This window comes from Anabas testudineus, chromosome 10 (genome assembly GCF_900324465.2).
Source record: "Anabas testudineus chromosome 10, fAnaTes1.2, whole genome shotgun sequence".
Classification (NCBI taxonomy): domain Eukaryota; kingdom Metazoa; phylum Chordata; class Actinopteri; order Anabantiformes; family Anabantidae; genus Anabas; species Anabas testudineus.
In genome coordinates, this window is record NC_046619.1 from 3,603,455 (window position 1) to 3,622,067 (window position 18,613).

Sequence of the window (18,613 nt, forward strand, 5' to 3'; positions counted from 1 at the left end):
AATTTTAAGTGGAAATGTCATTTCCACTTAAAATTAATTTCTCAGCTGGTGATTTCCATTTATCTCTAGTATGATCAATTAGCAGTCTGCTGAAATGTGTGGAATTTCATAGTGAACATAAGTATTTGGGCCTTAACCTACATCAAAGGATAAAAGACAACATATCTATTAATGTCCTCTTCAGATTCAACAATTCATCTTGAAATCATGAAATTTTCAAAGTCTGCAAAAATCAGCAGTCTGCTGATACATCTTTATCTATAAGTGAATTAAAGCCACAATGCAAACATGGAACAGAAAGAAGAATTCTAAACGTGTGCACTATGAGATGCTAAATCCGAACCAGTACTGGGACAAAAGGCTGGTATGATTCTTAAAAATAAATGTTTGTGGGGCTGCAATAGCTGCATGAAATATCCCAGTAGACCAGTTATCTATTAACCCCAGGGTCGGTGGTTCAATTCCCAGTTCGCCCTGGCCACTTGTCGGGGTGTCCTTGGACAAGACACCGAAACCTCGTAGTAGCACTGATATGTACTGTCTAGCAGCTGTCTAACCACAATTTCCCCAAGGGGATCAATAAAGTATGTTATTATTATTATTATTAATTACATTTGTGCAGTAATAGTGGACCCAGTGGTGGCTCCAACAGGGTTAAAAAGACAAACAAAAAGTAATTTTGTCACTGGCATACATCATGAGCATCATACTTTAATGTTTAAAACATTAGGTATGCTTCATGACAAACCCATTCTGGACTTTTGCTTCATGTGCTATTTACTTTAATTACACTGTTTTTTTTTTTTTTTCTTTGACAACTTATTAAGCTGCGGGCACACATTTGTAGCAGTGGTCTCCCATGCCTGCTGAATGCCAACAATGTGCTCAGTAATGGTACAGCAGCATTTTTGGCATCGGCCGTGGTCAGGCGGCCATTTGAGGAGGGATGAAAGGGGATGGCATCTCCCCGGTAACTGCAAATTACTCAGTGCATCCCCAATGAGATGAAAACAATGCCTTGCCGCCCCACCAGCTGCCTCATTAAACATGAACAAATCCACCAGCGCTGTTCTGCTGTAGCCACTTGGTTTGGTTTTCACACCATTCAGTGACGTTCATAAGAGCAGATCTCAGGGAGTCTTCGGACACGTGCCTCTTTAGGCTATTGTAGCCTTGTAGTGTCAACCTTTCAAGAGTTTAAAGTAAAGTTTAATTTGATATAGCGTCTTTTTAAAACAGCAGCAAGGTGTCATGAGTTTATTGAATACAGACGTGTATTAAACAACAGCATTCCAGTGGAAATTCAGAGTTCCCCTAGATCCTATTTGGCCTCCATGTTCACACCATAAAATTAATTTCATTTCCCATTCAGCTTATGCCCTTTGAATACTTTTTTTTGCACCAATTTGGTCTAAAAAGGATAATGAGTTCCTGACCAAAATGAGATTTCTACCTTCAAAAATAATACTGACGTGTGCTCTCACAAAATAATTGAGTGGACTAAAGTAAGAGCCTCTGTTCACTGATGATAATGACCTGTCTCTAAGGCTGAAGCATACAATTATATTTTGTCTGTTGGCTTGATCTATAATTTAATGCTCTTTTATTCTCAAAATCATGTTTTGTACCATTCGATGATCAACATAACGTTCCATTCAGCATAGTTACATATTTACACACATATTTTCCATGTAAAACATTAAGTCAAACATGTTGTTGAATTAATGTCAGTATATGGTGTGTCCACTTTTAATGCTTGCGTGTGTTAATAGGTCATCGTTGTAAAACTGGGCTAAATCAGCTTGGATCAGAAATGGGTATTTATTGAATAAAAATGTTGGCAAATACTCTTAGCGATTTGGGGGTTTTGACCTCATAATGTTAAATTTTAGGTTAAGCTCGAGATTACGCTTTAATCTTGAACACCTTGCGTGCCACATTTGATCAGCTACGGCTCCCAGTGCCAGTGTTTTAGCTCTATACCGTGTCTAGATGTCTGAGAATGTTGGATCTGACTTCCTATAGCATCAACTTTAACCTTGAAGCTGCCTCACACCCACAGTCCGCCCACTCGTGTTTTCAGTGATGTTGCCTGATCAGACCTCTTATCTAGACTGTGTGGGCGTGTACAAACTAAACTTGATTGACATCACCCTTACTCTCTTGTTATGGAAACTTATTGTGTTTTATTGGGGCGTTACATTTTGCAACACACATCGCATTACACCCACCACCCAGCGTCCACCTCACTAGTGGTCTAATCAGCAAATGTTGGGGATGCGCAGAGACCTTAAAACTAAAGCTGCTTTTATTAATTCAATGTAACTGGAAGACATGAATGGTTTTCCTCACTTGGCTGTAATTGTGGTTCAAACAATATGATGTAAATGCACTGAAATGCACGCAAACCACGTAAACCAGTCAGTATAGATAGAGTTGGTTTACATTATCATGTTTATAGCTGCAAAGAATGATGGTCAAACAGCACCGGGAATAAAGCATCTCCAGACTGACATGTTGGCTGCTGCTGCAACATGCCAACATGTCAGCCACTTGAGAACTTTATGTACAATATCAGCAAACTTTCATTTTGTAAAGTCACAAATGAGTACCACATTTATTTCCAGCAATGTTTGATTCTCAGATCTGTTTTAACACAATTCACAAATCATCTCCATTTTGTTGCAGCTGTGAGATTTTTCTTTCTATTTGTGCATTGCATTACAACACAGTTTGAATTCCTTTTCACACTTTTTTGACCTGTTAGTATGGACTGTGACTGACCTTTAGCTGGCTGTGTCTAATATGCACAACAATAATATGTGTTTACCGAGTTACTCTTTTCCCGTTACAGAGAGAAGGATGCTTAGGCTTATGTTTGAGAGCGGGTCACACAATGAAATGTGAAATAACAAATGAAATGTAAAAATATTCAAGGTGATTTAACAACTGAATATTAAGTTTAGTCTTTCTAACAAGTTGTTTTGTATCAAAAACTTCAGCAAAATGCATTTAGAAAAATGTAGTAGACAAAAAAGTTACAAGCATCACAAGATAGAAATACTTAGGTAAAGTGTCTGACTAATTGCGCACAGCTACTTTACATTTGTAAAGCTCTGAATTACAGTCATTTAGAATCATCACTTTTAGGCATCCAAGGGCCTTGAAAGTCATTTAAATCTGTATAATTTGACAGACGAGCCTTAAAAAAAAATCATTATTAAACCAATTCACGTTAGCTCAGGAGCAGCTGCGTGTGTGTCTGAGCACAGGCGGTGATTAATGTGCGGCTGTTTCCTCTGGGTGCACACCTACACCTGTTTCTATTTTATTACATTGATCTATGACAGATCAATGAAAGGCAAGGGAACAATTCCAGCACAAGTGGATGAGACATGCTTGGACTTTTGGGACTGCGCCCCAAGGGGAACATATCAGACACTTTCCTTATGCTCTTCCTGTAAGTTATCAATAGCTTATACTGTGTCATCAAACTGAAATACAGCTAAGTAATGTTCAGAATAATAAAACAAGCCAAAAATATGATTATATAAAAACCCTATGCTGTAGTGTTTGTGTGTGTGTTGTTGCTGCTTGCATTTGAGAGTTTCGATTACTGAGACAATTCCTTGTGGCTATTTTGTTGGAAAACCTGCTCCATGTCTAGAAAAGAAGAGATACGCATCAAGTCTAAAAAGGAAATGAAAGTGTAGTGTGCTGCTTTATGATTGATAGGTGTTCTGTAATGACTGCAACACCAAGCAACTCTTGAGATCCCACCTTAAACTGTCCGCAGTTAGAGCCGCAGTCATCCTTCTTCCTTACCTCCAGCCTGCCAATTCATCTTGTTTGCCTTTCTTCCCATCCATCCATCTCCTCATTTGCCTGTTTTTTCCCCCCATCTTTGCTGTACCTGAGCTGAATTATGATCTGTAGTCGTTCATGATACATTGTGATTGATTGGGGCTTTCCAGCTAACTAATGAATTGGCCCCTCAAGGACATGTAGCAGGTCAGCTTTGGTAATAATGTGGACTCTGCTGAAGGCAGCTCAAAGACTCCTGACACCACAGATTTAGCGCTTACAGTGTTTATTTGGATTTGGCTTTAGCAGAGGGGTTTGTCGGGCTTTAATTTTTAAATAGCTACCAATTGCATTTCTAATCGCTTTACGCATATTGTCTCATAATGAAATGCTGTAGGGAAATGACGGTCTTAATTTTTTCATAATTATATAGAAAATAACTTTCCTTCACAGGTGTTAACTCAGCAGTGTCTCAACAATGTGTTACATATAACTTGTTTGGGAGACAGTCATGTAAATATAGGTTTTATTTTCATTCTAAATTTTCATTCATCACTGGTTGATGCACTGTGTATGTATAAGTTGCACTAATTAATATTTCTCATGTGTATAAAATGACTGTATAATGTGGAAGGTGTTGGCTACAGTGATGACCTGACAGAACACGAGCCCAACGCTGCAGCTCCATTGAGCTCTGCAGAGATTCTTACAGTCTTTCAGCACATTGTTTTGGTTCTGAGGGCAGTATTTCGTGTCTCTGCAAAAGGCAGCTGTTATAAGCAAAAAGAGAAAAACTTTGATAAATCCATCGTACTATACCTGCTCAGCAGACAAAGTTAGCAACTAAAAAAGTAGTTAGTGGACCACCCTATCCTCAAGTCGTCCAATGGTCATCGATCAGCACTATCAGCACCAGCATCAGTTGTCATGGAGCAACATCGACTAATAGGAGTAAACTGGTGTTTTCTCATTGGAAAGTGCTGCGTTTTGTCTTTCACCTGTTCACCCCAACCTACTTCCTGTGCAAATGTTTTATGTTAAATCATAAACTGCCACGCTTAATGGCCTATTGGCAGGTAGCGTTATGTTGTACCGCTGTGGTCCTCTATGCATTCATCGTTCACTTCTATGTGTTCTATCAGCATCTGCTGTGATGTCCAGTCATGCAAAAACAAGTGTGTGTGAAAAAATACTTATACTCATTAACACCTTTTTTTTTTTTTAATCAGCCCTGTCGGTTCCACTGTTGTTCATTTATCACATTCTGAATGTTGCATTAATAATCCCAAGGGTGGTGGTCTGAACATGTAGGAAAGAAACCTCATACAAGACTGATCCAACAGTGCAACCATAATTGTAGTCAAATGTGTGTTGGTTTTCTGAGGTAACAGATTATTCTGCATGAATTTCCGAACATCTGATCGGCACCTGTGGAACAGTAAAGTCAGCAGGGTTCACTAATTATCTAAAGAAATTGGTTTACATTTGTATCTCCAAAGAATGTATTATAAATATTGTTATGGGTTGATTTTGATTTTGAAATACTTTCAGCATTCCTAATACTATCACTGAAGGTGTCATTGAGGATATGTCTGATAACTTAAACTCAAATGACAAGGTCTCACAAGGCCCTGTGTTAGAGTCCGTGCTGCACAAACAGCTTTTCAATCAAGGAAATCAGCAGAAACCATACTTCTGACGACCTTGCCTATTTTCAGTTTAGATTATGTTGCAGAGATTATGGAGATTGTTCAGCTCTTCACGTTCTTTGCTGGTCTACAACCAAAAACCGCTTGTTTCAAGATCAGCGAAAGATTTGTTGTGAAGATAAAAATCAGTGTATCATTTATTAGATCTGTCTAACTGCTGATACCAGCACCAACATTTAGTGTTTAGTGTTGTTGTGCTTGACGTTAGCGTAGCTGTGACAGCAGAGACATACTTTGACGTAATGAAGTGTTTCCATGGTGTTTCTTTAGCTCATGGAAAAGCAACCAGCACTAACACTAGTCCAGAACTGTAGAATTGTAGTGAAATATTTTAATCTAGTGAAGGCAGAGGGGTGTTTAGTAAAACATTAGTACATTGTACATATACTCCTAAAACTAGAAACAAGCTGAAAACTGGTAAAGACCTTTAGGACTGTGTGCTGTATAAGTCATCATAAATCAGGAATTCAATCAATTATCCTGAGGAAGAAATTGGTCAACGCCTACACATCCATGACTCAGAGAAATGCAAGTTGCACCAAAAATGCTTGTTTCAGGATTAGAACTATCCCACAGTATTTCTGTGTGTTTTTTTTTTATTTTATTTTTTTAAATAAGGGTTTGTTTAGCTGAGTGACATACTGTACACTGACACTGAGAGCGGCTTTCATAACAGCAGGAAGCAGCACTGTCAGCACAGCCAAACTAGTTCTAGATGATATACAGTATATACTGTATCTACTGTATGTATAGAATAAGTACACTTACAACTGACAACATATAGCAATGGCGTTTGCTGCTAAACAGATCTGGTATGTGCATGAGTGGTTGCCTTTGCAGCACATAGCATCTGTAGCTGGCGCCGCATCCACACATGAAATGCCACCGACGTGTGCGTGTGTGACCACAGCGTTACCTCCAGTGCTTTCAAGCTTTAATATGACCACTTCTCTATCTCTTATCTCTCTTTCTCTCTCTCCGGCATCTCTTCTCACTCCCCACACCCCTCTCTGTCGCTTGCCAAGCCAGCCGGTGTTGACGATGCACTAGCTGTTGAAAGGGAACGACTGTGTGTGTGTGTGTGTATGTGTGTGTGTGTGTGTGTGTGTGCTGTTGACAGAGCTGAGAGATTTAATTGACACCCACAGAGAGAATTATACAAGCATCCAAATGCTCTCTTTCTGTGTGTGTGTGTGTGTGGTGTGTGTGTAATGTTTTATTTGCTTGTGTGTGTATGCGTACATCCTCATATGAAGAGCCGTGCGCATGTGAACGGGGTCTCTAGTGTGAATGGAGAGTGTTTGTCTCTGTTTTACAGAGGCAGTTCACATTGCTGTTTCTTCTCTTTCACTTCTGTCCTCCAATGCTCCCATTTTGCTTTCTTTTTTTGGTCTTCCCTTCCATCCTCCAGCCTCAATCATTCCTCATTCTCTTTCTCTCGCTCCCATTTTAGTTGTAGGTCGTCCTCTGGTGTGATCATTAATCTGTTGTCTTTATACGACATGCTGCAATAGAAACACAGGGAATTACAACATATCCTGCAAGGTATTATCTTCCTGCTATCTGCCTTTGATACTGGATATCTATCTGCATTCATAAAAAACGTGTATCTCTGTAATTGCAAGACTTTTCCATTGATTGCATATATTGTCCGACCTTATCCCCGCTTGGGAGGATTAGAATTAGACTCCTTTTTGCGAGGTAGGAAAGGAAAGAGACAGCATGGAAATGCCAATTTACATAAATCATACATTCAAATTATTACAAATTATAGCTTAAAGCTGCTTTAATTAATAGTTTTATATTAAAGGTCAATTTTACCGGTTTTCAACGTGCTTCCTACAGTATATTTTGATTTTAGAGCATACGTGTATATGAATTATACTAAACTCTACTACGCTGTAACCTCTAGATGATACTGTCTAGAGGAGTTTCTCCACTTTAAATGATGTCATCTGGTTGCTCATTTTATGGAAAGCTTTGGGGTGGATGGTGGGCATGCAGCGCACAGAGCTGTTGCAGTTTACTTGTAGTTTAGGAGACAGAGGATTATCACCCAGTCTCCACAGTTTCTTTAAAGACTACAAGGTGTTGTAGAGTTTTTTAGCTGATTGTTTTAGATTGTAAGGCCTGCAGCTTTACTTCACCTCTACTTTTTGTAGGTGACATTTTCTAAAGTCTTTCAAACACAATAACTTCAACTTACTCTAAATGGAATACCATCCTGCACAACATTTGCAGAACTTCTGGGATTTCATCCCAGAAACAACTTAATATTAAAGACCACATCATGATTAGGCTCAAATGTCAACTAGTAACTGAACAAGTGAAAAAAACACACTGTCAGAGGTAGAACTAGACAGGAACACAAGTACTTCACTAAAATACACTGTTTTCAGTAAATAAATAAATAATTTCATACCAAATCTTATCCTTCCCTATACCATTTGAAATTCTGCATACATAAGACCTTATACTAGACCTTAAAATGGAAACAGCAGGATTGAGCACTTGAAGTGCAGCTTTTTCAACATATGCCCATATTATGTACATGAACAGATGCATTCAAACATAAAAATACAGTTTTATTACAATGATCTGATGTATTTGTGCACAAACTCCACAACTTTATAGGAACACACTTCACAGACAGATCAAATGTTTAATCCCTCTACATCTATTCCACTGCTGCCCCTTTAGCCTTTTAAATAACAAGGAAAGGAATTGGATATTTCAATCATAGTTGGTGCATTTTGTTTAATCCCTTAAATATGCTGAGGATGTGACAACAGCAACAAGGACATGACATTAGCCAATCCTGCTGGTGTGTGTTTGCTTTACAGTGTATATGCATAAGTCTATATGCAGAAACATGCATGCTAGTGTATTCATGTTTGTTTTTCGCCCTCTAATACCTGTGCTTTTATCCCTAGAGTGGTGTGTGTTTGTGTGTGTGCGTGTGCATGTGCGCATTTGTGAGAGAAGTCATTTTCATGAGAAAGGGAATGAATACATATTTACAGAGCCATAACTGTGAGTCAACCATGCCAGCCACCACAAATGTGTTGTATGTGATTGCGCCAGTGCATGTGTGTAGAAAAAGAAAAAGGCCTAAATTACACGACTAATGTGATTAAAACTTTTAATAAAACTGTTTTAAAGGAATTAATCAGTTTATCGATGCAAATGAACATGAATCATATCAGCAGGAGAAATGTGTGTGTGCGAGAAAGAGGAGTAAATATGGGAGCATTGATTACAGCACCGATACACATCGCAAAATAATCGTTAGCATTCATGAGCATGATACAGTATGGAGAGCAATCTAAATGACAAATTTCCATATAAATTAATGTTCTGCACTGAGCCTGAAAGTCAGCCTATACTGAGTCATTGTGATGCATGTTAGCCTGTATAAACATTCTCCATTCTATGGAAATGACTATGACCTCTCTCAGCGGTGTATTGGTGTTTGTGGGGGCGGTTTGCTGTGACCTCAGTGTCCTATGAATTTCAGGAATAATTAGGCTTATGTCGTCGAGTTTAAAGGCAACTGTTGGCTTTTATATGTGTTAGCTTGAAACAGGCAGCAGGATAACTCTGCAAACAAAATGAAATGCTACATATGTGATCAGAAAAGAACCTTGAAAACTTCAGATACCACAATGTTAAATCCAATCCAATCAATAGAACCATGACATGCCTCACAGTGTTCTCTTAAGCTTCTGTGAAAACATGATAAAATGAGGATAGACAGAGATAATTTATGATCCCCAGAGGATGAATCCAACCGACCTTGTTGATCCCCTGACTTTTTCTTTATTTCCACCATGAGGTTGACTTTTGTGCTTCAGAGGGAAATATCATCACTGAAAGGTGGGTGGCCATGATATTTTCAGTTTTCATTTATTTAAGGTCACCTGAGGATAAGTTCTAATAGGTGTGATGTTCTTTTTCCTTTTTCTCTAAAGTCCCCAGCAGGTGAAAACTTTTACAAATTCAGTGAAACATAAACTAAACCATTTGATGGAGTCGTGCAAAATACTGTACATACTGTATGTTCCTTGTTACATGAAGATATCTATTTACTTTGTTTATTCCCTGACTTTTCCTCTATTACCAACAGCAGCTTGCCATTGTTTTTTTTTTTTTTTTTTGGTTTTTAGTTTTTTTTTTTTTTTTCATTTCCCCCACTATTTTGTGGATTGTTGTGAAATCTGTTACAAACATTCATGGGCCACAGAGGAAAAATTATATCATTTAGACCTGCTAGAGTATCTTTCCTTATCAGTAAACACTTTCATGATTGTATTTAACTGTGTTTTGTGTTATAAAATAAAAAAAAAAAAAAATGTTCTGTAACAGTAACTCAACAAATTTTGTTTTCATTTTTGTTTTCTTACAGCACACACCATCCAATGGCTGTCATTTCTTGTTATCACCACCACAGATGACCCAGTAGGTGCTCGCTCCACATGCTAGCAGCCTTAGTAGGTCATTATCATGCCACTATATTGTTTGGTCTCAGCAAAAAAAATCCACTTGTGGTTAGGTTTAGGCACAAAAACAAGATAAGACTTAGGGGAACAGGTTGTGGTGTGGGAAAAAATACAGGACGCGTGAGTAGTGTTTGTTTTGGTCCGGATGTGTGGATTCAGTGGATTCATAGCTTTGGTTCTGTTTTGTTTTAGTACGGTTTCTTACAAGGAGGACCGCACCAGACTTCGCTAGATGATGCGGATCAAGACCACCTCTTTTTGGGGTCTCGGTCCGGTTTATTTGGTGCGCACTCGAGTGCGATTACAGTGTTAACACCAGACAAAACGAACCCCACCAAGAGAGTAATCAAACTTGACTTTGATTTAAACTAACTAAAGCATTTAGGTGTGAAAGCACCTTAAGACCTTTTTCTATAAATACACCATTAAATGAAGATGATATTTACTATGGCTGCTAGGTGCTGCTAATTTTCTATAAGTCTCACTGACAATAAGTATGTCAGTAGAGTAGTAGGTTCCCTAGCATGACTATGGGTGCAATAATGACTGATCACTCCAAATTAATTTGCTTCAGAACCCTCAAACCATCTGTGTGCAACACTCTTATGGTTCCCTGAACTATGGTGACGATTATACAAAATCATGGCTGCTCAAAAACTCTTTTACATTTAACACATGCTTATGTTTGGGAAGGTTAGTTATTGTCATATACGATAGTACCAGTAAACCGGAATCATTGACAAGGCTTTTGAAGTTTACTAGACCTGGGATTGGTCTATGGATGTGTTTCCTTACCCACTTAGTACCACAGTCAACAGTTGAAATTTTATAAATCCTTAGTGAGGATTATGATTGTGATTTCTCAAGTGCGTTCAACACCATCCGGCCTGCACTCCTGGAAGAGAAATACAAAACATGCACGTTCACATTCTCCTTATTTTGTGGATCATGGAGTACCTCAGTGACCATCCCACAACTCAGAGTGCTGCCATCTTCAGAAGTTCTCTGATGACTCTGCAGTGGTAGAATATCCAGGGTGGAGACGTCACTGAGTACCAGGGACTGGTGGACAGTTTTTTGGACTGGTGTTCAACTCAACATCAGTAAAACAAAGGAACTGGTGATGGACTTCAGGAAATCCAGAGGTTCTGGCATCCAGTTCTCTGTACAGGGGGAGGAAGTGCAGGTTGTATTCAAGTACAAATACATGGGAGTGTTTTTGGACAACAAACTGGACTAGACTAAGAACTGCTATGCTGTGGTCTGCTGGGGGCAGTGGAGGTAGCAGACACTAACATGTTGAACAAACTGATCAGGACTGGCTCTGTTCTGGGGGTCGAGCTAGACCCTGTTGTAGCTGAGAGGAGAATGCTGTTCAAACTCCTCTCAATCCCGGACAATCCCTCCCACCCACTACACAGTGTGCTGCTGGACAGAGGAGCACGTTCAACCAGAGACTGATTAACATCAACTGTTCCACAGTGCGCTACAGGAGGTCCTTTCTACCTATGACCATCAGTCTTTACAATTCCTCCACCCTCTGTAAGGGGAGGGGGCGCTGACAATTTATAGTCACATATCTGTTGTCATTTCACCCTGAATTAATTAATTAATTATTAATAATTAATCATTTCTGTATTGATGTTATCCTCTACTTGTGTTGATCTTTTCTGGTTGTGGTTCCCTTTCTTATTGTCTGAGTTGAGAGTAACTGTAACAAAGCAAAACAATTTCCCTCTGGGATTAAAACAATTTTTAAAATCTTAGTAGGTTTGTGTTAATGTCAGCATCAGAAAGATGACAGTTTAGCTTTTACAAAACCTAGAGAACATGTTAAAACTTCAAAATAAACCCCTACACATACAGGTGTGCTGATTGGATTTTTCTTTCTGTTTTCTTTCTTTTTTTTTGTTTTTTTTGGTGTTGTCCATTGGGCCATTGCAGTGAATTGGCAGCAGATTCCTGTTGGCTCCTAGTATGTTTGTTTATTTGATCCAAATGAATTATGAACTCCACAGAATTCAGAATTACAGAATTTCCTTATGTGCCAATAAACTCACCGTGGGTGCAGTCAGTGTTCAAGCAGTCATTTCTGTATTCACAGCTTGGGCAAAAGCTCCAGAACTTGTCTTTGACAGCACCACTGCAGTCCCTCTGCTGGTCGGCTTGGAAAGTCTGCACAATTTTCCAAATTATAACTGGACTAAAACTTATATTTAAATTCAAATTTATTTGGAGTCTAATATTGTGATGTTTCCAAAACATCAGTGCATATTGATTTGTCATGCATATACAGTGGCAAGAAAAAGTGAACATTTTTGTGGTCTCTGCATTAATTTTTTATAAAACATTATCTGATCTTCATCTAAGTCAAGAGTATTAACAACCACTGCTGTGGAATGTCAATGTGCTAATGTGCAAACTTCAGGCATGCATGAATGTTCCTTTTTAGTAAGCAGCAACATTAATGAGTGTATGTTGTGCTCTTGGGGTCATTTTGACTCGACACCCACTTCTTGATAGTGTAGCCACAGTCCCAAAGTGTCTCCATTTGTAGATTGTTTGCCTAAGTTTAGACTGGTGTGTTTCTAAAGTCTTTGAAACCACTTTCCAACAATTCTTGATGTAGATCCTCTGAAAGCATCTTTTGTTGAGGTATGGCTCACATGAGCATATTCTCCTTGTGCAGAGCACACTCAAAATGTTTGAGTGGCTTTTGTCAGTCAAAGTAGCTCTAGTCCACAACTAGCTTTTTTGATGTCATATTTCTAATGGTTCACAAACTTTTTCCACTAGTACTATGAGGCTTTTGTGGTTGTTCTCAATAAAGACATGAAAACACAGAACTCTTTTGTGTTATTATTTTAGGCACATCATGTTTGTTAATACTCTTAATAGTTTATTTTATGACAAATATGCAGATATGCATGTGTCCTACCCCACAGTATGTTGTTCATTCAGGATGTCCAACAGCATAACATAACATGGAAGAATATCACCCTATATTCAACATATAATTTGTAGTAAGTAATAAAAGGTGAATGCAAGTTAACCAGAACCATGTAAAAAACTCAACAAAACCCAACTAATCAGTGTCATTACAAATCACATTTAAGTGGAAGTATCTCCAATTGCAAGCTGATCTTTATTTTCTGCTTGGTGCAGCTCTTTCATCTGCCTCTCACTGGCACTTGAAGAGGCCTTTGGCTTTAGCACCTCACTGCAGCGCTGCATCTAAAATTATAACTCTGAAAGTGGGCCAAAGAGATTTAGATTTTACAGCACTGATGTGTAGGTGCCCTGATACTGAGTTAGAGAGCTCCTTGTGTTGTGCTTTCCATGCTGTGAGACTGTTTCATTTGAATTTTTGACATTTATAATCACACCAAATCTGTTTGTAATGGTTGACAGTTTCCTTTCCAGTGCTGCCACTATTGTTTTCATTGTCCTCCGTGAACAGAACTCTTTTTTTATTCGACTGTGTCAGAGCTGACGTGTTTTGATTATCAGTGCCGCATTCAGCTTTTCCTCTGCTTCCTGTCAGTTACCAGGCACCAAAAGGATAAAACTGAAGTCTGCTGTTGCCTTAGAAACTTGATTTTTTAAATGACAGCTTGCTTCATGCTGAACTTCACTCTGGCCAGCACGTTAATATAATATGGTGATATTGTAAAGTGACAGCAGCTCTATTATGTAGAACTACCATCAGGTATAATTGTTGTATGCCAGTGGGCTCCTAGCAACACATTTAATTAAGTTAAATTATAGTTGCTTTTCTACAAAACTAAATACACAGTGATTGGTTCAGCATGATCAATGGTCCACCATCTACACATTTTATAAAAGGGATGCTCCATCTATTACACTTACATAAAGTAGGGAGACATCTCCTAATGTGCAAGATTGACAAACTACAGTTCAAGTCCAAAGTTCCATGTGAAGTTGTGGCTTAGGCAAGAAAGCAGGCTTAGTGTTAGAGAAAGACTTATTTTTTTTAATTTTACTAAAGATGTATGTGACTAGACTGATAGATTTTTCTCTGTTAAGCTAGTCCACAATCTTTTCCTAACCTTAACCAAATGCTGCAAGTGTCCAATTCAATTATAAATATGTATAATGTTAACGTTACAATGTTCTGAAAATCCGATATTTCTGGTAAAAAATTGAAAATAAAATTCCACCACAAGCTTCCCTAACCATGTGCTGTGAGTGCCTGATCCTATGGTAACCATAATTAAGTTTAATAACACTGTTGTCACACAATCTAAATGCGGATCGAGGTTCAGTGTTAAGACTCCGCCTTCAGAGCAGGAGACATGACGGCCTTAAGAACAGCAAGCGCTGAACTGTCCCGAGCCATCAGAGAGGCGAAGCGCGCACGCCACGGCCACTTTGAGGACAGCGGAGACAGCCGACGCATGTGGTAGGGCATCCAGGCGATCACTAACTACAAGACAACTCCACCCGTCTGTGATAGCGACGCCTCCCTCCCAGATGTGCTGAACGACTTCTACGCCCGATTTGAGGTACAGGTAAAGAATAACACGGTAGCTAAGAAATCCACCCCTCCCTCAAATGATCAGGTGCTCTGTCTCTCCACAGCCGACGTGAGGAAGACTCTAAGCAGAATCAACCCACGGAAGGCTGCTGGTCCAGACAACGTTCCTGGCAGGGTCCTCAGGGAATGCGCAGATGAGCTCGTGGATGTCTTCACTGACATCTTTAACATCTCCCTGAGCAGCGCCGTTGTTCCTACATGCCTCAAGTCAACGACCATCGTGCCGGTGCCAAAGACGTCTACTGTCTCCTGCCTCAACGACTACCGCCCTGTTGCACTCACACCCATTATCATGAAGTGCTTCGAGAGGCTGGTCATGAGGCACATCAAGTCCCAGCTTCCACCCTCACTGGACCCTCTGCAGTTTGCATATCGTCCAAACCGTTCCACGGACGATGCCATCACCACTACTCTCCACCTGGCTCTCAGCCATCTGGACAACAAAGACACATATGTTCGAATGCTGTTCATAGACTTCAGCTCAGCATTCAACACCATCATTCCACAGCAGCTGATTGGGAAGCTGAGCCGACTGGGTCTGAACACCTCCCTCTGCAACTGGATCCTGGACTTCCTGACTGGGAGACCCCAGTCAGTCCAGATCAGGAACAGCATCTCCAGCACCACCATGCTGAGCACTGGGGCCCCTCAGGGCTGTGTGCTCAGTCCACTGCTGTTCACTCTGCTGACTCACGACTGTGTAGCGATGCACAGCTTGAATCAGATCATCAAGTTCGCTGATGACACGACTGTGGTGGGTCTCATCAGCAAGAACGACGAGTCAGCGTACAGAGAGGAGGTACATCAGCTCTCAGCCTGGTGCAAGGCCAACAACCTCTCTCTGAACGTTGGGAAAACAAAAGAGATGGTTGTTGACTTTAGAAGAGCAAAGAGTGACCACTCTCCACTGAACATCGATGGAGCGTCAGTGGAGATCGAAGACCACCAAATTTCTTGGTGTCCATCTGGAGGAGAACCTCACCTGGTCACTCAACACCCGCTCCATCAGCAAAAAGGCCCAGCAGCGTCTCTACTTCCTGAGGAAGCTGAGGAAAGCCCATCTGCCGCCCCCCCAACCTGACTACATTTTACAGGGGGACCATTGAGAGCATCCTGAGCGGCTGCATCACTGCCTGGTTTGGGAACTGCACCGTTTCAGATCACAAGGCCCTACAACGGATAGTGAGGACAGCTGAAAAGATCATTGGGGTCTCTCTCCCCTCCATCATGGACATTTACACCACACGCTGCATCCGCAAGGCTACCTGCGTTGTGGACGACCCCACCCACCCCTCACACCCAATCTTCACACTTCTGCCATCAGGGAAGAGGTTCCGGAGCATTCGGGCCCTCACAACCAGAATGTTGAACAGTTTCTTCCCCCAAGCCATCAGGCTCCTCAACACACACAACAAACTGAACCAAGCACACACACACACACTCTCTAGATTTGTCATGTTTCCATCTTTCAGATGTAAATTGTATTCATTTCCGCTATTGGTCGCTGCTGTTTTGTGTTTTTGTGTTCTTGTTGTCTTCAGATGTCTGTCTGCACATTTTCTTTGTGTTCTTGCACTGTTTGCACTAGGTTGCACAGGATGCACTTTATGTGGCTAGGACAACTTAGCAGTCCTCAGCTCCATGTTTGTCTTGTTGCCGTTTTATGTAGCACCATGGTTCTGGAGAAACGTTGTCTCATTTCACTATGTACTGCTTCAGCTATATGTGGTTGGAATGAAAATAAAGCTTCTTGACTTGACTTGACTTGACTTGTTACTGCATTTGTGACTTGTCATTTTATCAATGTATCCTCATTATGGTATTAGAAAATGTAATCTGGTCACAAATACTTACAAAATCTTGGTTGCATGCAAATGTCATTTGTAGGAGGTAGAGTTGTCTGGATCTGACACAGTCTTATTAAAATAATTAGTTTCAAACTGTAATATGTTAGACATTATTGTAACATGGTATGGAATGCATTACTTTCAAAAACAGTTCAGTGACATGTTCCAGATATATTCGAGAGCTAGTATAAATCTTTCCAGTGGTACTTTCAGCTAGGCACATCGAACATTTAATTATTCCAGGTAGGACATTAGCATGTTTCATTTTCCTCTTATTTTAGGAGACACATTATAGGACTATAACCATGAAACATTTTGATCTAGCCATGTAAAATTCTTCTTTCTGCTCTTTCAGATTTTCTGACTAAATTCTAAAAGAATAAATTGTTTTTGTGCTCCAGTGGCTACTGTAGGTGTCCACCACTGTGCCGTTTTGGTTACATAAACACCCAACATTCTATTTTCTATCCACTCTTGCACATTTCCCCACCTACTGTTCCCCCAAAACAGAGTTGTCTTTCATGAACATCAAGAACATAATTCAAAGATTAAAAAAAAAAGAGTATGAATAAATGAAAGACACAGTTTGCTGTCTGCCACCCTGCTGATCCTTGGGTATGGTTGGAGAAAACAGTTCATTTGCCAAGTGCCACGGCAGTATAGTAAACACAAATGTTCAATCATACTGAACATACTGCTTGCAAGGCTGACAACTATAATTATCATCCTGACTTATAGCAAAAAAGTTTTAGAAATTCACTTTGAAACTGAAATCATAATGATGAATGTTAACATTCATAACATCCTTCTGCTCCTTTATGAATATTTTACACACAACATTTGATTATTTTTTAAATTTGTGTATTCATATTTTTTGGTCACACCAGAAATTTGTAGCAGTTGCAAGCAGACAGATTATCCATGTAAAGGTTGATTTTTGGACTTAAACCCTTTGTCCAGTAGTTGGGGTCTTAATTATTTCAGAATACATACACATGCAGTCACATACTTGGCATTTCTTACTAAGCAAACACTTTAAACACAGATTTTTAAACATCTCAAAACATTTATACAGTAGATACCAATGTGAGTGTTACCCCTTTTAACTCATTATCCTTATGAACCACCCTTCTTTGGGTGTGTGCCCCAGTCGGGCCCAACCCATTAAAAAAAACTTTCAGAGCCCCCTCTGGTTGTATATAACTAAACCTTTCCTTGAAAAGTCCTCCAGCCCAACCTGAGGCTGAGATGAGTGGACAGACTGCATCCATCTCTCCGTCTCTCGTTGCCAGGAGAACGGTGCAGAAGCAGAAAAACTGAATGCCAGTCACGCTCTCTGACCCCGTCCGGCCTCTCAAAGCAGTTGAGAAATCAAATAGTCTGTTGTTTCACAGACATGACAGTGGCACCAAAACACCTGAGCTCAGCAAATGGGTTCACGACCGCTTCCTTGCCCTCGCTTGTCCTTCCTTCCCTCCTTCTACTCATCTCTCCATCATCTCCCCTCTTGACCTCCACACACTGCAGCCTTCCTGTAACCCCACATCTTCTTCCACGCCTGCCGTCTCCTTCTCTTACACCTTCGTCTCTTTTTAGAGCTCTTTTTCATGTTCTTCTCACCTCCTCCTCCTCCCCCTCCCAACCTTTCCTTCTACAGATGCTTTCATTATTCTCTCTGTCTATCCGTTGTACCACCCAGCCAGCCATACACAGACACACACACACTGTCCTCTTATTTCCCGTAAGCTCAAGCCCCATTTGACCTTAGTAAATGCAGCAATAGAACGCCTATTGATTTATGCATACAGATGTAGTGTGTGCGTTCTCTAGTTCACCCTTCTCAATGTCACATGCTTGTTAGCTCCCTTTCAGAGCGTGTGTGAGTGTGTGCATAAGTCAGAAAAAGCTACAGTGAGTGTTATGTGCATGCTTCTTGGTGTGTGTGTGTGTGTGTGTGTGTGTGTGTGTGTGTGTGTGTGTGTGTTCACTTGCCAAGCCTGTAGTGATTGAGATGGAGAGAGTGTTACACGGCTGCTCGTCTGCATGCACAACCATCCGCACAGCAATATGGCTTGATGGACAGCTCCTCTGACCAAACAGAAAACAGAGATAAGGACAGGGCAGTACTGTGATTGGTAGATAAAAGGGATGGATTAGCCTACGAGGCCTGCTGCTTGCTCCAACTCTCTCGTTCCA